This window comes from Sminthopsis crassicaudata, chromosome 5 (genome assembly GCF_048593235.1).
Source record: "Sminthopsis crassicaudata isolate SCR6 chromosome 5, ASM4859323v1, whole genome shotgun sequence".
In the NCBI taxonomy this organism is placed as follows: Eukaryota; Metazoa; Chordata; class Mammalia; order Dasyuromorphia; family Dasyuridae; genus Sminthopsis; species Sminthopsis crassicaudata.
The window spans coordinates 153,257,350-153,278,778 of record NC_133621.1 but is presented as its reverse complement, the minus strand read 5'-3'; the positions used below and the strand labels follow the sequence as shown (position 1 = coordinate 153,278,778).

At 31.8% G+C, this 21,429-nt stretch overlaps 1 protein-coding gene and 1 pseudogene across 4 annotated transcripts in view; both read left to right on the top strand.

The window, feature by feature from the left end:
- The window catches only part of CACNA2D1 (calcium voltage-gated channel auxiliary subunit alpha2delta 1), a 643,657-nt gene that overhangs the window by 197,958 nt on the left and 424,270 nt on the right, over positions 1-21,429 (top strand). The gene's annotated exons all lie outside the window — the stretch shown is intronic.
- Positions 1,510-6,582, top strand: LOC141543382 (trafficking protein particle complex subunit 2-like; annotated as a pseudogene).

Below are 21,429 nucleotides of genomic sequence, written 5' to 3'. Positions count from 1 at the left end.
CTCCAGGCCTTTCTGAAATCATCCTGTTGGTCATTTTTTATAGAACAATAATATTCCATAATATTCATATATATAGAAACTTAGAGAACCATGACATTTAGAAATGGTACTGAAAAGTCAATTGGTCCAATTTCCTGCATTTTACAGTTCTATTTTCTAGGTCACTTGTTTTTCCAATGAGAAATTACACTTTTTTCCTGTTCTTTCATAGTTTTTTTTTTAAATTTTGTTTTATCATAGAGTTATGATTTCATTTCTTCGATTCTAATTTTGTACTTTTCCCCATTTGACCAATTCTGTTTTTGTTTTTTGTTTTTTTTGGGGGGGATTATTTTTCTTAGAAAATTTTTGTTTATTTTTCCATTCCATTGACTCTTTTTTTCATAATTCCCTTGCATTACCTCATTTGTGTTTTCTTATTTCAGTAGCATGTATGCTTCTTGAGGGCTCCTAGTAATTAGTGAATGCCCTTTTATCTGTTAGTCTATTTTTATCTTTTTATCTCACCCAGTTCATGATATTTCATTATACCATATTTATTTATCTGTCTGTCTATCAAGGTATCTATCTGGCTAGTGTCTATTATATAAGATTGTCCAAGAGCACTAAGAAAATTGATGCTATATAATTCTATTTTATGCTAGAATATAAATTAAGACATTTCTACATGGCTAATTTTGTTTGATGAAGGACTGATGGGAGAAAAACATTTACATTCTGTTATCCTGATAATTGTCCTTACAGCAAAAGAGTGAGGCATTTGGAGTCCATAGCTTCTTGTGTTAATCTGTGTAGAGCACATAAAGGTATCTTGTGATTAAAGCAAACAGTCAGTAGAAAACTGAAATGTGAACTGTTGGCTGGTATAGTATCAGTCTGCTATGCCAAGCTTCACTGCCAGTTTGTTGTTTTGGTTGAAACAGAATGCTCAGCAAGCTCTGCTCTTTGAATTATTGATAAGCCATTTTGTTCAATATGAAAGGACAAACAAAATTTTAAATAACTATTTCCAGTTAGCCACAGGTAAAGGTATCAAGCTCTCTTGGCTAAATACAAAGGAATATTCAATTTCTCTGATTATAGTTACAAACAAGCCAGGTCTTTTGTTTTGTTATTTAATTGCTCTTTCATGGTCCTCAGAAGACATATAAAATGAACCTTAAAAAATATTAGATTGGTCCATTAAAGAAATTATTTTATTGTGCATATTTAGATTTAATCATAAATTAAAATTTATGGTTTATTGTTAAGATGAGATTTTGTTGTTGTTATTGTTGTTATATCTGACTCTTCAATCCCATTTGTTTTGGCAAAGTTGCTAAAATAGTTTGCCACATTCTTCAAGAATGAGTTTTAAGATTTCTATAAAAGTCAATTAATGATTAATCTCTCTAACTCAAGTTTCCAATGGGTAGTTTTTCATTTAATTTTGAGGGATTGTGTTTATATGTAAAATAAATGTTTCAGCATGGGGGAGTTTTGTAGGGTTTTTTTTTTTTTTTTTTTTTTTTTGTTGTTGTTTGTTTTTTTACGAATTAAGCATTCTGTTCCTTGTTTTTGTCCAGTGTCCTGCTCAAATAGGATTTGGTATTACTTAGATTTAAGTTAAATATAATCATACTCTACATCTGTGCCACATCTCTTTTTTCAAAATGGTTTCATGAAAAGCTTCTGTGGGGATTTGTTTTGCTTTTTGTGTATTTATGGGATGTGTGTGTTTTGGTCACCTGTTCCTTTTTTTTCAGTGGGAGAGGGAGAAAATTTTAATTGAAAAAAACATGTTTTATAGATTTTTATTTACAAGATATATGCACAGGTAATTTTTCAACATTGACCCTTGCAAAACCTTCTGTTCCAAATTTTCTCCTCCTTCCCCTTACTTTTCCCCCAGATGGCAGATAGACCAATACATGTAAAATATGTTAAAGTATATGTTAAATACAATCTATGTATACATATTTATACGATTATTTTGCTGCACAAGAAGAATCAGACTTTGAAATAAGGTAAAATTAACCTGAGAAGGAAATCAAAAATGCAAGCAGATAGAAACTTGGAAAGGCTACTTTGTGATTCACCCTCATTTCCCAGAGTTCATTCACTGGGTGTAGCTGGTTTTATTTATTATTAAACAAATTGAACTGATTTGGTTCATTTGGTTCTTTTGGTGATACTCTCCCTTTTTTATAATCTTGTCAAGGCCCAGTCTTTGCTTGATGTTGCGCCCTGCTTTCTAGAGCCCCCCACACTGGAGTGATTAAAATATACCTTCCTAGTGGAGAAGTGATGAGGTGGGACTCCTGAGGATGGTGGAAAATTGGAGTCCTTTTATTTCAAGGGATTTCCCCTTTTTATAATGTAACAAAAGCAACAGCAAACATGTGGGACCACATAAACAACTTGCTATTGTATGTAGTTTGCCACCTGGTATCACTCTGCTTCAATCTCAACACATGTTGTCACCACCCCTTGACTTCTCAGGAAGGCTAAGAGCGCTTAGGGGAGATGGGGAACCAAACCAGACATTGTTACAGGTTCCCTGTGGGCTGAATGGTCTTATACCTCATCCAGAGTTTCTCCACTGACTGTGATCCTCTACAACTGGATAAACATATTTTTATTTATATCTAATTTCTCATTTCTTTTTTGTAAAAAAGAAATTGTCAAATCATTTCAATCTGAAAAGCATTTGTACAGTGATATAAAAGATACTTAGTACCAGAACTTCCCTTCTGCTTTTCTGACAAATATGAAGACTTTATACTTGACTTCTCTTAAATTCACTTTTCCACAACTTGTAACTACTTGATTTCTCTACTCATCTTCTCTTTTTTGTGTCACGTGAATAAGATCAATGAACAGTGAAGGATAGAGTAAAAAGACCAAAGAAGTGAAGACTAGGCCTTAGTATATAAGTATGGAAGAATGAGGGAAAGTAAATGTAGAGAACAGATTCTAGAGTCAAAAAGAGACATGGGTCAACAAAACATCATAGAAAGCAAAGAAAGGAAGAATTTCAAGAAGGCAATCAATTAGGATCACTCATTAAAGCAATTGAAATGATTTTTTTCTGCATTTGCTAGAAAAATCAAACAGAGACTTGATCAGTTTCTCTGAAGTAATTCAGTTTCTTAATTTGATGACTTTTTAAAAAAAATGATTATGGGGTAATTCAACTTCACCCTAGAAAGTGGGAAAGGATGAAACCAATGCATAAGACTAACATGCAAAAAAAGCTTTAGGATATTATTTTCTTTATGTCAAATATTAAGGGATATTATTTTCTTGATATTGGAGGCTGCACATTTGGATCTGAAATTGTGTGATGATATGGTCATTTTCCAGTTTAGAAAGCTGGTATGACAGCTTCAAATGTGGTTTGCCAGCCCCCGCCCTTTTAATTACATTTTATTCCCCTCCCTCCTTTCTAACTATGACTAGATGTTCCCTCCTTTTCAGGAGTTTCATGGTGGGGATTAATGGGAAACAAGGGGCTACTTATAAATTCTTCATTCAAATATTTATTTTGAGGATCTTAGTATAGTAGTTCATTGATGACAGTGAAGGTATAATATTGCAATATTTTGTAGTCTCTTCAGAGTTAGTGAACATGGACAAGGCAATGGATCTTATCTCTTCTATTATGTTTTGTGGGCTGTTTGGGCCCAGATGGACATGTAGTTGAAATTCTAATTGAGGGAATAGAGAAAGGGATTGTATGATATTTAGTAGTGAAATGAAAAGAAAGCTAGAAACAGTCAATACAGACACTAGCCAATTGATATGCAAAAGCAGTTCTACCTTTTGCAGTCCTTGACAGATGCTAGGAGAATGAATGACCTTGGGTTATCTCAAAGAGAGAATGAAAGACCTTACACTGGTACTTATGACTTGTTTTCCCCTTGGGATTCTACATAGAAAATCTGAATCAATAGTGTGGTGAGTCTTAATAATCAACACAATACTAGGTTGTATTGAGATGTATAACTTCTAGGAATAAATGTGTGATAGTCTTTCTCTATTCTTCTCCGTTAAAAGCACATTTGGATCTTTGTATTCTGTTCTAGGTTCCACTTTTTGAGAAAGATATCTATAAGTTTTAGATAGCCCAGGAGAAGGGGAGGGAAAGTAGGTTTGAAAAGGGGTTTGATTCCAAAGTATATTAGAATGAATTTAAAACTGAGCATGTTTAGAGAAAAGAAGACTTGAGGTAAGGGGGAAGAACATGATGAGCATCTTTAAATACAGGAAGAACCTTCACATGGAAGAGGATTTTGTTTTGTTCCTTTTGGCACCAGAGGAGTGAAAAAGGAAGAATTAGTGGAATTTGCAAAAGCAAATTTAGACTTCATGACAGGAAAAACTCCCTCACAGTAACAGCTTAATTGGCTGGGAGGTGGTGGTTTTTCCTATAATTGCAGGTCTTCAAGCCAAAATGGATGTCCACTTATTCAGTAAGTTATATTGGCTCTTCTTTTTTATGCATGTCTTGGATTAGGTAGCTATTGAGATCCCTTCCAACTAAATTCAGAATTGTATGGTTTTTATTATTGGTGAAGACAATTTGAAAGAGAGATTTAAAGAATATATCAAGATTTTCTTGCCAATGCCAAAAGAAAAAAATTGATTATACTAAAAATTTCCTACAATAGTGCCAAGGTAAAATTGAGAGTAGTTCCAATTGGCATTATATACTTGAAATAGAGAACCAAGGAAACTTATGAATGCCAAATGAACTCGTCAAATATTTCCCCCTGATTTGAAACTGGTGTTCTTCCTGACTTTTCTACTTTAAAAAAAATAAACCTAGATACAGCTTTTTAAAATTACTTATAAGCATCATGGAATCTAATGTACAGGGTCGATACAAATCCAGAGGTAGTTCCATTTCCAGACATGAAACCATGGTATTAATGAAGGGATGGGAAGGGAATGACTTAAGAGTTAGTTGACTACAATATTACAAGAAGGTTGGAAATTGGTGTATTTTTCTGAGGGAGTTTTTCACTTGGGCTGGGTTAATTAATAGCTCATAATCTTAAATGCTACCTCTATCATTGAATAAGTATTTTTTCAGATTAAAATGATTGGTAAGTTTAATTCTGACTTTTATTTTCGGGAATATAGAAATTAATTATAAATAGAAATGTTTTACTGTAAAGATATCTGTATACTTTAAAGACACTGTGAAGATATATATATATATATATATATATATATATATATAAAACATTTGCCTACTTTTCACTATCACTTTCCATAATGACTATTTCAAAGACTGGTGAAACAAAGATGCAGCCAATATAGAAAGTGGTAATGAAAAGTTAAGCTACAGGAGACTAACTGTCTTGAGTAAGGAGGCTGGCTGGGGTAGTCAGTGCAGATGCCATCTCCTGCCCATAGGACCTGTGCTTTGGAGACAATGTCTGGAAGGTTCTACTTTGTAATTGTATGCCATCATGGTAATTGAGTTTTTCAGATGGAATTTTTAACAGCTGTAAGTGAATCTAAGAATGATCATCATCATTTGAACCAGTTCATAGCTCATACAGCTCTTGACCTAATAGTTGAAAATATGTGGCTGTCTTATAACCATATACCTGAAAACTGTGAATAAATTCAACAAATGATTTACTTCTGCTTTTGTAACTGCAGACCATATGAGATTCATTATGCTTTATGATATAAGAAGATGGAATAAAAAATTTCTTTAGTGATGTCTACAATTTACATGTTAATTTTGTAATGAATTCATTTTATGAACTAAATTCACCAATTCAATCTAATACATTTGACCAAAAAGTATAAGCTGAACATAAAAAACTTCTAAAATACAGGAAAACTGCAGACGTCTAGAAAAGTATTGTTTCACTCAGTATAATAAAAGGGAACTTGTAAGTTAAAAAAAAAAAACAAACAAGTTACTTAAACGTGTGTAGAGATAAATAAATATTTAGTTGATATAGATTCTACTTCAGCAGCAGCCATAGCTACTGAAAATTAAGAAAAGAAAGTCTGGCCAAATCTTTGATGCTATCAAATGATTTAATATCAAAAAGTGATATGATTTTATTAATGGAAAATATGTTAATGGAGTTAAATTATCATCTGCTTTGCTTCAGTACCATAAAGATCTCTAAGATTTTCTATTTAATTTGCAGCTGAAGTCATTAATATATTTTGTTTCTCACATTAGAATATGAGCATCCTGAAAACTGGGACCCTCTTAGTTTCTATCCCTAGCACCTGGTACAGAGGTTTGCATTTAATAATCCATTAGAAATTTGGTGATGCAGTATATTGAGCTTTAGATCTGCAGTCAGACAGACTTGAATGCAAATACAAATTCAGATACTTAACTGACTTTTTAACTCTATCTTTCTGAGAATCAGTTTCATTAGTAGTAAAATGAAGATTATAACATCTGCCTTATTTGATTGTTGTAAAAATCAAATGCAACAATGCTAATAAAGTGCTTTGAAAGCCTTAAACTATTTTGTAAATGGCTAGCCATTATTACTATTATTGTAGATATAAGAAAACTCATAAGTAATTTACATTAATGATATTTGCGTGTCATATATGGTATTATATACATATATATCATATTCATAAAATTTTAAAGTACTTATTGTATATACACACTAACCTGAAAGTATATTTGTGTGTATATATATATATGTATATATGTATATGTGTATATGTATATATGTATTATATATATATGTATATGTTAATAAATCTCTCATATATATATATCTGTATTCTGTACATGTGTATATATGTATATTATATGTGTATATATGCAGCAGAGATTTCTTGTCCTATGGAAATGTGCCAATATATATTATTTTGCATATTTTTAAAAAGTTGACAAGGTATGAATATTCCTGCGACACATGATGAATAATGGGTAACAGTCTAAAAGGTAGAGTAGAATTCTCAAAGCCAAAGTTTGAAAATTATTTTCCCTTTATTACTGGGATGATAGATGTGAATAGGTCCTTTGGTGAATCTTCTGGCCAGCATTTTCTTCAATGTAGGAAATGAGATACTATAAAGAAGTGTTTGGTATTGTCTATTTACAAAACAGGTTTACTTTTAAAAAATGCATATTTATAAATTACAATTGTGAATTTCTTTTGATCAAGGCAAGGCTTGCCAAACTCAATGTTTTCTTTTAAAACAATGAAAATTATAGAAATTAAAAAATCTATAAAATTATATTAGTTTTCTCCCTATATATGTACATATAAATATGTATTTATATATGTGAAATTGTATCTTCAGCCCCCTCTTTAGTTATGATAATTTCTTTTATTGAATTTTAAAGAAACAGAAATGATAAAACCTTAATAATAACTTCTGCCTATGCATGATTTTATACATTAAAATAGTGTAGAAAAATTCTAAAAATAAATGCTAAGCACATTGAGTACTATTTGCAAACAATCTGAGTGGGATTTTAACAGGATTGGTGCTAAGAAGCTACACAAGTGAAACATTTTAAAATTTGTATCCAAAATGTTATTGAGAATGATGTTTAATCCTACTTTGCAACTGCCTTGAATAAAGTAGATGAAGTGTAAAGGCTTGGTTGAATTTAGCTAAATTGGCTTAGAGATTTCATCTGAAGAATTTGAGAGAGCATCTCCTATTTTTTATGTGTTAATTTACTTATAAAGTTGATTATCAATATCCATTTTAAAATAATACTTAAATGTTTGAAATAAATCATTTAAATAATCTCTACAAATAGAAGCAAACATAATATGTAATGATACTTTACATGAATCTATGTAATTTACATGAATATAATGAATATATTATTAAAGATAAAATAATGACAGAAACAACATGGTGCACACTAAAATTTTGCAATGTGGAAAGGAAACTGATGGGAACTAAGGATCTTGGTTCAAATATTGATGCTGCTATTTTGTTACCCTTGTGAACTTGAACAAATTACTTATTTAACCTATAGAGTTGTGTTTTCTCATTTGTGAAAGGAGGGAGTTCCATCAGATGGCTTTGAAGGTATCTTCCAACTTGAAATTGATAATCCTATGATGCTCAGACATTTTGGTTATGTCTCGCTCTTCATGAACCCTCTTAGGAGTATTCTTGGCAAAGATACTGGAGTAGTTTACTATTTCCTCCTCTGGCTCATGTTACCAATGAAAAAACCAAGGCAAATGAAGCTAAGCAATATGCCCAGAGTCTTACTGCTGGCAAGAGTCTGAGGCTACATTTGAACTCAGATCTTTCTGAATCCTGACTTGAAACTCTGCTGTATCACTGAGCTGCCCAATAATCCTTTGGTAAAAGCATCTTGCCAAAAAAACAAAACAAAACAAAACAAAAAACAAAAACAATATGTGTACTGTGACCTTCTTCAGATTTCTTTTCTCTTTGTTTACTTATAATCTTGTATTCTTATTTTTAAATCAGTGCTATCTAAATTTGTCATCTTATTAATCATTTTCTATTTATGTCTTGCAGTGTTTATTTTGTATGTGTATGTGTCTGCATTTATTCCTTTACATTGCTATGTTGAAATTTCTTCAATCATTTCTCATTTGCTGGGTATAGAGAATCATTCTATTTCCCACCTAAGTATTGCAAGTAAAGTAGGGTATTTTTGGATAGAGACACTTTTCCTCTTCTATAAGAACAGGAATGTAAAATGGTCCTTAACGAGTGGACTTCTGAATCAGAATGATCTGGATTCAAGAACTACTTGCCTTTACTAGCTTTGTGATCCTAGGCAAGTCCCTTAACTTTTAATGCCTTCGTGTAAGTCTCCAATATTACAATTTACAGAATAGCCATAGAACTGCATCTTTATAGGCATTTGCATGATTTGTGTGAGGAATTCCCTATACCAATGACAACCTAGATCTCTTCCTTCTTTGATACCCTTCCTCTAAAAGAAAATTTTAAAATATAATCTTCTTAGTGACATACCCAGTTTTCTGAATCTCAGTTGAAATTGCCAAATGTATTTTAATGAGATTACCTAGGCATTCAATTCTACCAGCAATGTAGCTGTTTTCCTTCAGTATAATGTTATATAGTATCATTGAATTTCATCTTTATAAAAATGTTTTGCTGAATCTGTGCATATAAAATTATGACTCCAAATTCTGTTTCTTTTATTTTTAGGGCATTAAAATTTCCAAGTGATTAGGAAAGAATTAAAATGGGTTTTAAAAAGGCTTTTTAAAAATATTCACAGTATTTATAGATACAGGAGAATGTCAAATGTATTTTAGTTGAGTATACTGCCCTTTTATTCTCTAGGAAATGAACTTAAAAAAAGGTTCTTAGAATAATTTCAGACTTTGTAAAGTGTTTCTTTCTGAATGTTTCTATAGTTGACCTAATGGTAAATTACGTATTTGCATCAGATAAATATCAACACCAGTGTTCATTTAATTGAGTTTTAAATCATCTAAAAACTATTTGCAAGACAATTATTTCTCTTAAGAAAGGCAAGTCATATCTGCTGTTATCTTTGAAGATGTTGTTGCTTTATGATGATTTAGAGCACTGGGTCCATTGTCAATTATGAATCAGAGTAAAGAGAAAACCAACCAGATAGACTCCTCAGGATTGATGAATCCCACCTAAATTTTCCAAAAGGAGTGATTGAATAGGGATCTACTTTTTTTTTTGCAAGAGTGTATTATTAAGAATCCATTTTATGTCCAAAGTATTATTTCTACTTACTGATATTTATTAATGCTAAAACAAGTAGTCAGTTTTACAACAAAATAAATTTATGTCTTAAAATTGGTGAGTGATTGTTTTATTTTTCCTACCTTCCTCTTGTTTATTTTGGCAGTGAGCAGACATCTCTGAAGTCCTTAGTGCTGTATTATCCAAATTATGATGGGCAAAGGATTTCAATGATCCTTTTTCTCAATATCTGGCTCACATTCTTTTTTTTAAATAGGAGGTAAAATATAAAACTGAGAAAATGCTTTAATTTCTAAGCATAATTTAAGTGAAACATTATTTTTAAACCCTTCTGGCTTTTGGAAATAGAATATTTATTAAGCATACACATATGAGAGACCCTCCTAATTTTCATATAATACTTGGAAAATTTTTCAGCAAGAGCATTGCTTTAGAAAGTCAGGTCTTTAGAGAAAATATGATTTTCCTTGAAAAAAGTGATTTTTAGGAATTGATTTTTCTATTTTCTAGAATAAAAATAAAATTATTTTATTAATACATGAAAAAAATACTGATAAGACACAGATTGAAAAAATATAGATTAACGATACATGGATCAAATTTGGCCCCAGATGCCTGAGTTTTAAAATAACTGATATTTGTTTTCAGGAAAAATTGTAAGGCAATATTTTGGGAGAAAATATATATGTGTGTATATATGTACATACATATATGGCACAATTTAGCTTTTCAATTTGAGAAATGGTGCCTTAATGTTAATGAGCAGATGTTCAACTGTGAATTGAAAGACCTAGTGCAATTAAGAGATGGATGTAGGTGGTAGGAGATCATTCACCCATGTATATGCTGACAGATCTACTTTGGCCAGCTTTCTGTATGACAGATGCAGTCATATTTTGTGAAGTCTACCCAGTCAGGGTAAAATTGGCAGCAGGACTTTCAACAGCTACGTATGAGATCTGAGTATAGGAGAAGGAAGGCTTTAAATATTTTTTTTCCCTACTGAACTAATGCATGGACGTACAGTAAAATGATTGTCTCGATTGGCCTGCTACGTAAATCAGCATTTTGATCTGTCAAGAAGGCATCTATCTTTCTCTCTGCCTCTCTAAGAAAAAGATTAGAGGAAAGGCTTAGAAACAAGGGAAATCTTGCCCATAAATATATAATTAAATATCTACTTAGGAGAATCTGTTGTAATTTAGACATTCACTTATATTTATAAGACATTATAATGAGAAACTTAATGTACACAAGAAAAAAAAATATTTCAGCTTTCCTCCACCATTTCCCCTGTATTTGTGAGGCTTTCAATTTTATTTCAAAATAAAATCATGGATGAGGAAGCAGGTGCACCTAGAGTAGAGAAGTGGAGGTTTGAAAGAACAGTTCATTTATTGGAGGCAAAATTTGATTCAACTGATAGGCTTTCCCCTATTCTACCCCTCCCCCTTTCTATTCTCCATTTCTCTTCAGGTCAGAGGCTGGTAACATAATTAAAATTTGAATTATTTATGAAGAGGCATTAAAGTGGGTGGCTTACAGATTAGTCAAAGACAGCAGAGCTGACACTAAGCTGCATTTTCCCTTTTCTCTCATTGTAAATGATGTCTTAAAAACAACCACATGAAGCTAAAGCATTGAAAATGCATTGTAGCTGAAACAGTCCAATCTTTAAATTTAAGAAAAAATATTAGATGAAAATATGTGTGTCCAGTGCTTACACAAACCAAAGGTTGAACATTTTATATGTGCACAGATATGTAAAAAATGTAAAAAAAAAACAAAAAACCTCAACAATAATTCAGTGATATTGAGGAGAAAGATAATTACCTTGGGGATCTCATTTTTGTGCAGATACATAAAGATCTGTCTATGTTTTATACAAACATGTGTGAATGATTGGTTTGTTTTATGTTTGACCAGTGGCATGACAGCAGTTCAGAAACATCTGTCACCAGTGTGATGAGACATGTAGGCAAAAGAAACCTAAATGCTAATCCCTACCCCCATCCCTCTTCTTTTCCTTTGGATAAGCTTGTTTTTCTATGTGTAAACATCAACATCATTTTTAAATCTGCCAATTAAAGTGAGTCTGTGAGCTTAATGCAATTTTTGAAAACAGTGGGAATTGATATAATGATATCAAGAGAGCATAGTCTTCAAAATTAGAAGCAAATTTGTTTAAAAATAGTTAGGAGATGGGTGTGTTTATATCCTTGTCTGCTCTTATGTAGAAACATTGAAGTATGGTATATTTTATGTCCCACAAAGTCACTTTCCATTTTTCTCCTTGTATTCATATGTATATATGAATACAAGGAAATATATATATATATATATATAAATATATATATATATATAAATACAAGGAAATATATATATGTATATATATAGTTGCTTAATAGCTACACAAATATAGCTCATATTTATATAATGATTTATTCAATAATGACCTTAAATAGCTTGCAAAGAGCTTTATATACTTTATTTCATTTATAACATGTTATATAGACCCTGAATGAATAGTTTTCCTTGAGTTTTTCATCAGTTTTAGTATTAATCTTCAGGATATAGGCTTACTTGTGTTGAAAATCAGCCAGATCTGATTATTAAATCAGTCCTAAATAGATTTCCTGACTGCTCATTTTGTACCAGTTTGTAGAAATCTTCTCAGGTTTCCCTGAAATTATCACTTTTGACTTAAAAAAACTTTATCCCTATAATGATCAATTTTGATTGCAAAGGACTGATATTGATGAAGAAAACTCACAACATGATGTTGAACTCAGGGTCTAGAAAAAGACATGTATTTTTGGACATGAATAATGCTTTATTGTTTGACTATGCATATTATGTTAAGAAAAAGATTTGGGAGGGGGAAGAATAGATGAATTTTAATTGAAAACAAAGTTTAAAAATACTCAAAAAAGCCCACAAAAATAAAATGTACACATATATCAGGTCTTTGAATTTTATTTTATTTTGTATTTTTAAAATCCTCATATGAGATGTCAAACATAGGCTAAACGCTGTTTATGTCAATGGGGATTTATGATACTAAATCTTTAATACACAACTAACCCTAAAATCACATTATACAAGCCCATTCTTAATCTTATATATAATAATTTATATGTAATTCATATTTAATAATAATTAATATGTAATTAGAATAATACCTAATTCAGATGATCCTAGAATCATTTATGGAAGACTATGTATTATTATTGATGATAATTATTGCAGGACTATAAAGAAATGAAAAATCATCTTAGATGCAGAAATTAGTGATATCTTAATTTAGGAAATAAACTTGAGCAAACTCCTTTAATCTACCCAGTTTCCTCATCTATAAAATTAAAGTTTTGGACTAGGTGACTTCTAAGTCTCCTACCTCTTGATCCATGATGATCCTATGAAATTCTAAGTCTCTTCCAATTGTACTAATATGTAGTAGAAAGGTGAACAGTTTGAATAAATCCTTTTCATAATCTGTTTGCTGCCATGAACATTTAAGGCAAAATCTACTATTTTAGTTCTTTTTGGACTGAAAAGTACCTATGAAATTTAGAACTCTAACAAATATTTATAAGAAAGAGAATGATTTCTTCCTCCTAAACCACAATAAAAATGATGCTACAATGCAACAGTATACTAAAAGTCTGTCTCAGTTTTTCCAACTAAAATGGCAATAATAGATTTTATTTCTAAGGATGATTGTAAAGATCATTTGAGATAATAATTACAAAATATTTACTTTTTTTAGTGACACTATAGCTTTATTTTATTTTTTCTAGGGAATTTTTAATAATAGGTTTTTATTTTCAAAATACATTCAAAGTTAATTTTTAACATTCACCCTTGTAAAATCTTGTGTTTAAAATTTTTCTCCCTCCCTTTTTCCTACTCACCTTCTCTATACAGCAAGTAATCCAATATATTAAACATGCAATTCTTCTATACATATTTCCATATTTATCAAGCTGCACAAGAAAAATCAGATCAACAAGGAAAAAAATTAAGAAAGAAGAAAGAAAAAAAAGAAAAGAAAAGAAAACAACCAATGACCAAAAAGGTGAAAATACTATGTTGTGATCCACATTCAGTCCCTACAGTCCTCTTTCTGGAGGCAGAACACTCTCTCCATCACAAATCTATTGGAATTGGCCTGATTCATCTCATTGTTGAAAAAAGCAATGTCCATCAGAGTTAATCATTACATCATCTTGTTGCTGTGTAAAATCTTCTCTTGGCTTTTTCATCACAGTATTTACTTAATAAATGCCACATAGGTACTTAATAAATGCTTTGTCTCTTCTTTTTCTTCCATCTTCATTTTTTCAGCTCCCCATTTATGTTGCCTTTTTCTTAGAAGGTAAGCTTCTTGAAGACAGAATATCTTTTTTTTTTGCTTGTTTTTGTACCCTCAGAACTTAGTACAATAATTAATAGAAGATTGGTTTTGACCTAGAAATACAAGGCAATCTATTAATATAGCAATACATTATTTTTATAATCATTTCTTTTCATGACTTTTTTCACTTAATGCTTCAGGTAAATTCCTGTTTTCAACAATTCTATTATTTTATTGTTCTTGTTTCTCTACTCTTTGGCCCTTGATTGCATTCCAGGGCCTACTATCATTTTAGGCATGGCTTCCATTGGCTTTGAAATTAGATAGAGTGACATCATTTACTATATTGAGGATGCCAGCTGTAGATAGAAATTCTCCTGAGATGGATATGCTTTTGGCCCGAAACAAGGTAATTGGCAATGGGTTTGTGTTTTCCATGGCAAGGCTATTGTAATGTATATCATTAGTTGTAAAACATAGTCTGGTTTGGGATGTGTGCCAGAGTCCTGTCTCATATTCAGTTGGCAATCCCTTCTGGGAGAATAGCAAGGGCCACAGCTGGTTTGCTCAGCAGAAATAGCTTTTGCAAGCTATCATGCAGGGTGAGATGGTGGGGGGAGGAGAAGGAAATACTTTGAGTTGTTAAAATAAATCATCTGTGTGTTATTTTTCTGTATAGAAGAGCACCGAGAAACTTGCTGGATCCTCAAAACCTTGTGGCAGCACAAACTCAATATTGTTGAATCACTTTATGTTCAAAAGAAGCACATTCAAATTTTATTAGTAATGTTTTACTGTAAGCACTAACTAGGTTCTTCTGCTTTTCTGACCACTCTTCATTCTCCTTTGCTGATTCATATTCTGTATTCTGTATGTATATTCCAGGAATTTCTCTTGAATACTCTTCTTTTGGTGATTTTATCAACTCAAAGTGGTTTGATTATGCTTATTTGTGTATCTCACATATATATGTATGTATTAATACACGTGTGTGTTATGTGTCTGTGTATGTGTAGAAGAGGGATAGAAAGGAAGGAAGGGAGGGAGAGAAGGTTGGAGAGACACAAAGTAACAGAGACAGATAGATACAGGGACACAGACAGAGAGAGAGACAGAAAGACAGAGACAGACACACCGAGAGAAAAAGAGAGCACACATCTCTCTCCTGTTGCAGTCACACTTTAAGAAGTAATATTAGATATTTAGACATTTTAAACTACATATTCTGTGGGCATCTCAGTCCCAGATAGAATTCAGATCTCTCCCTCTCCCCCAGATGACCCTATTTTTGTCAAGACTACCATGATCTTTCTTATCACACAGGTTCACAACCTTGCATCATCCTCAACCCCTTACTATCACTTGTCAGGCATAATCAGGCAGTATCTTCATCTTGTCATTTTTGTCTTTATGACAGCCTTTCTCATCTCTCTTCACTTTTTTTCCACTTAGACACTTACCTCTGGTTCAGGTTTTTATGATGTTTAGCCATAATTCTTATAGTTACTTCCCCATTGGCCTTTGTGCTTCAAGTCTCAATTTATCTTCCATTCACCTACCCAAGTGGTTTTCCTAAAGTGAAGGACTAATAGTCCCTCTTCTGTGAATTGTTGTGGCTCACTTTTGTCTCTGGAATCAACATGTATCAACTCCTGACTAACATTTCCAGCCTTTCCCAACCTGCTCCCACTCTACTTTTTCAGTCTTCCTCATATATAGTCTGGCTAAATGACCTTTTTACTATTTTATAAAATAACAGTTCTTCTGACTTAATGCCTTTGCTCTAGCTATGCCACATCCCTGGGATGTACCCTTTCTCACCTCTGTCTCACAGAATCTCTAGTTTCTTTTGGGGCCCAGCCCAAGGATCACCTTCTTCATGAAAACTTTACTGATTACTCAGCTACCAAAGCTACTTTTCCACAACTATTTTTATTATGATACATATATGTGTATGTAAGGTATATTACAGTAAACACACATTTATTTATAAATATATTAATATAGATGTATCATAAATATATATATATATATGTGTGTGTGTTTTGTACATATGTATGTACATATATGTGTGTATGTATAAATAGATGGATAGATATAGTTGTCTACCTTCACTAAATTGTAATTTTCTTGAAGGGAGATAAATTTTCCTTTTCTCCTTTGTATGCTTAGGACAGTATCTGGCTCATAATAGTCACTTAATAAATTGCTTTAACCCTAACCAGTAGCCTGGGATTTGAGGCATAAACTGGCCCATTCATATTTGCTCCAAAAAGTGACTTTTTCATGTCCAATACTTGTGGAGTTAATGTTTGGACTTTCATGTTCAATGTTTAGAAATAATTGAGTACTGAATGTTAATCATACTCACTTTTTAAAAAATGGCATTCACTTACTTGACACAATAATGGCTTAAATATTTAATATTTCTTCTTTGTGGTGATTAACCTTTTTAAAAAATACCCAAATAGGATAATTTTGTACCTAATTTGTTCCTAGAAAAGAGTTTCCATGTACCAAAAATCTAAAACATATATAATGCATTTCTACATGTTATTTTTAAATAGTGTTTTGTTTTCCCAATTACATTTATTTTTTACAAGATTTTGAATAACAAATTTGTCTCCCTCCCCTCTTCTTAAAATGTAGACAGTGCAATATAGGTTATATATATATATATATATATATATATATATATATATATATATATTTTGTGTATATATATGCTATCATATAAAACATTATCATATTAATCTTTACTACACTACAAAGTTTTCCTGATTCTTCTCACTTGCCTTTGTATCAGTTCTAGGTTGTATTTTTTTAGGTTTTTTTGAAATCTGCCTACTCATCATTTCTTACTGTACAATAATTTTCTACTACATTTACATTCCACAGTATGTTCAGCCATTTTCCAATTGATGGGCATTCCCTCAATTTCCAATATTTTGCCACCATGAAAAGGGTTGCTATTAATATTTTTGGATATGTAAATTATTTTCATTTTTTATGACCTATTTGGGATACAGACCTAGTAGTGGTATTGCTGAATCAAAGTGTATGCAGTGCAGTTTGATTGCCATTTGAGCATAATTTCAAATTGTTCTTTCCCAATTTTCATATCCTCTTCAACATTTATTATTTTTCTTTTTGTCATCTTGATCAGTCTGATAGCTGTGAGGTGATATCTCAGAGCTGTTGCAATTTAAATTTCTCTAAAAATAATTTAGAGCACTTCTTCATATACATATAGATTGCTTTGATTTATTTATCTGGAAACTATCATTTGACTATTTTTTTAATTGGGTGTGGCTTATATTCTTATAAATTTGATTCAGTTCTATATATGAGAAATGAGGCCTTTATCAGAGACACTTCATGTAGATTGTTCCCACGGTTTCTGCTTTATTTCTAATGTTGGATGCATTGGTTTTGTTTGTGCAAAACCTTTTCAATTTAATATAATCAAAATTTCTCTTTGAGATTGGATGCTATACCACTTGGTACATGTGTGTTTAGTATTAGCTGTATTATTAGTGGTACAATTTTTAAGAGTTACAAATATCATCTTCTCCTGTAGGAATATAAACAATCCAGCTCTATTGAATCCCTTATATTTTTTTCCCTTTTTTGCCTTTTTAGATTTCTCCTTGGTTTTGATATTAGAGATCATTTTTTTTTGTTCAGTTCTGGTCTTCTCTTTATAAAACTTTGAAATCTTTCTGTTTTGTTAAATGATCATTGAACTATTATCCTTAATTTCACTTGGTAGTGATTCTCTATTATAGTCCTAGATCCTTTGTCTTCTAGAATATCATGTTCCATGACTTCCAGGCTTTTACTGTTGCAATTGCTAAATTCAATGTAGTCCTGATATTTGAATTGTTTCTTTCTGGACACTTGCAATATTTTTTTGACCTGTTGAAATTTAACTATAATGTTCTTTGAAGTTTCTCATATCAGGGCCTTCAGGACCTGACTGTTTGCCTAGTTTTGCACTGATGATGCTCTGAGACCCACTGAAAAGAGGGGGTGGAGTAGGAGTGGCTGGTTTGACTTTCATGGTTTGGCAGTTCACCTGGTACTGATTCAGAGTCCTGGTGCTGATTTAGAGTTCTGGTGCTGATGTCTGACATGTGCTAAGATTAATGGGATATTCCTGCATTTCCTTGAAGCCACATTAAAGTACCTGTAGATCTGGCCATGGAGGTTGCCTGTTTGCCTAAGGCTGGTTGAAGTTCCTGAGACTCCTGGCTTTGCTGAGGCATGTGGGGGCTGCTGGTGTTGGCATTTATCTGTTCCACTACAATGGAACTTAGGATCTTCAAATCGTTTGCTGAGGCGGTCTTTGCTGCTAGCTTACTGGCTGCTTCCTATTCTCCCCTTTTATATAGGAAGACATATCTTTCCTGTCAATCTTCCAAGTTTTTTGGGCTAAAAGTTTTCATCCCACCTCCTTTCAGGTTCTGCTGAATTTGTCTTGAGCTATTTTATGATTGGATATAGGAGAGTTGCAAAAGTTTACTGATTAGTTTACCATCTTGGTGGTTCATCATCTTACTTAAAAAAATAATCCAATATAAATTTATTTAGTACTCATGCAGGATACTATTAAGTGTGCTGGAGAATTTCAAATGTATATTGCTATATGCACGACTTCAAATTGTCTTGAAATTCAAGGTCTTATGAATGGAGGAACAGAGTAAGTATTTCTTAAAAATCCTTCCATCCCTTTAGATTACTGTGCATTTTAAGATTTTCAAACTAGAAATTCAGAATGCATGTTAAAAGATTTCAAAACTGTCATAAGGCTATTATAAAATACTTCCTAAATATTCAATTATTTCCTTTATGTTCCCCCATCTCCTTTTCAGTTCTTATACTATATTTGTTTATATATTTTCCTATCAGGTAAATTATTTACACTTTCATTACTAACTGATGCCAAATGCAATTTATCACAGCAAGAAAAATGATAGAGAAAAAGCATTGTCATGTATGGTAAAAGAACATTTTAGTGTAGGCCACTTTATAACTAACAAAGAAGAAGCTTCTGTCTAGTCTCAAATATCTCTGGCTTTTGAGGTTTTGTGTATCAGTGGGCCATATAAAAAGTAAGCCTTTAAGTAAAAGTAAAAAAAAAAAAAAAAGTAAAGCCACAGTAATTTTTTTTAAATTGAGGTGAATTTGTTTCAAAATAATGACAAGTATTATGGTTTTTCCTAACTTTACTAACTAAAGAAAGAACTTTCTCTCCAATAGGGTAAGAAAAACTGAAGGTACTATTTGAAATTGGAAGCAATGATTGAATGAGCTTTACCACTGTAGACATGTGGCAAAGCTTAGGGGAAAACAAAGTTTAGGAGAAAATGCTTGGGAAGGATTAAGCTTCTAAAAAAAAAGATAATTTAGAAAAAATAAAGAACACTTTTAAAATAATCATAATAACATTTATATAATGCTTTAAGATTTATTTGAAAGCACTTTACAAACACTATTTCATTGGATCCTCACAATCATCCTAAAGTCTATATATTATTAATTTCCTCATTTTACAGTTGAGAAAAGTTCAGCAGGCAGAAGTGACTTGCCCAAAGTTACCCAGATACTATATATCTGAGATTGGATTTGAACTCAGATATACCTGATACGAGATCCACCATGCTGTTAAATTATGTCCAGAACTTTATGTACTCTATTAAATTAACCATTAACATTTGAAGCAAAGGTTACAAATCATATTGAAAATAAAATGTCAAAATATCAATAAAAGGAGCCATAAAATTGTGCAACCAATAGGTACATCGGGGAGAGACCAGAAACGAAGGAATGTATCTGAGAATTGCTTTTACCATGATTCCATCATACATTCTAGTTTGCTGTTGCACCTCCCTCAAGGACAAGGACCAAATCTTAAGGTAAATTTAATTCACTTTAGCAACCAAATATTAAGACTACTACTTTTTTAAGATGTCAATCATTTAAAAAATATTAATCACTTTTTATTTTTTCAAAATACATTCAAAGGTATAGTTTTCAATATTCATCCTTGCAAAACCTTGTGTTCCAAATGTTTCTACCTCTATCCCCAGGTCTCCCCTAGACAGCAAGTAATCCAATATAGATTAAACATGTGCAATTTTTCTAAACATATTTCCCCATTTATCATGCTACACAAGAAAAATCAAATCAAAAAGTTTAAAAAATGAGAAAGAAGAAAAAACAAGCAAACACAACAATAACAACAAATAATTTTGTGATCCACATTCAGTCCCATAATTCTCTCTCTGGATGTAGATGGCTGTCTCCCTTACAAGTCTATTGGAATTGCCCTAAATCACCTCATTGTTAAAAAGAAGGGGCATTTATTTGTAGTAGAGTGTGTTAGGTTTTTGTAATGTAAAAAACAAATGACTTGCCTTCAGGCAGCTTACATTCTACAGAAAGATGCCTTGTGTACAGAAATAAATCATATGCCACCTATAACATGTTTATTCTCTAAGTTGTTCTGTATATGTTCTGATTTTTTTGCAAAAAGTAATTTGAGGAGGGAAGTGGTATATTTGAGCAAAAGGAAAGTAAAGAAGAAAGCTTGAATGCAGGAAAGAAGATGAGTTCTGTTTTGGAAATGTTGAATTTGAGATGCTGATGAGAAATACAGGTAGATATGTACATTAGGAAGATACATAGGACTTGAATTCTGGAGATTGACTGGATTTCTTTGATGTACAAGAAAAAGAAGAGGATTCAGAGACTCAAGGATACTTAGAGGGAAGCTTATGAATGATGGTCTAGCAAATGTTAATAAAGTATAGTTATGCATATAGATACAAAAACACATGAAAGGAATAACACAGAAGACAAAAGTGTAGACATACCAAAAGTGGTGATTCACTTTGTTATATGCAAGCTTTAAATTCAATATAGTACTTAGGATATTTGAAGACTGGGGTTGTATTTAATGTAAATTGACCCCATGAAAAAAATAATTTTGATTAAAGACTTTATAGATTTGTCCCTTCTTCCTTCACAGGTACTTAACTTCTCAAACCTCAACTTTCTAATTGACAAAAATAATTTTTTCATTAGAATTATCATTTTAAAGCTATCTTTCAGCCTTAGAATCTATGCTTCTAATAAATACAAAGTAGCTTTCCTTACAAGCTAGAGAAAACATTTACTAAGAAATAGGAGATTGTGTGTAGAAATATAACCTTTCCCACCTTTCATGGTCCTGTATTCTCTATTTTACTATATAGGAAAGCAATTGCTAACAAATGAATTGCAATAACAAAATATGATAAAGATTATTTTTTCTTCTTTCCACCCCTCCCACATCCATTTCATCAGTTTTAAAAGTTTTAGTTACC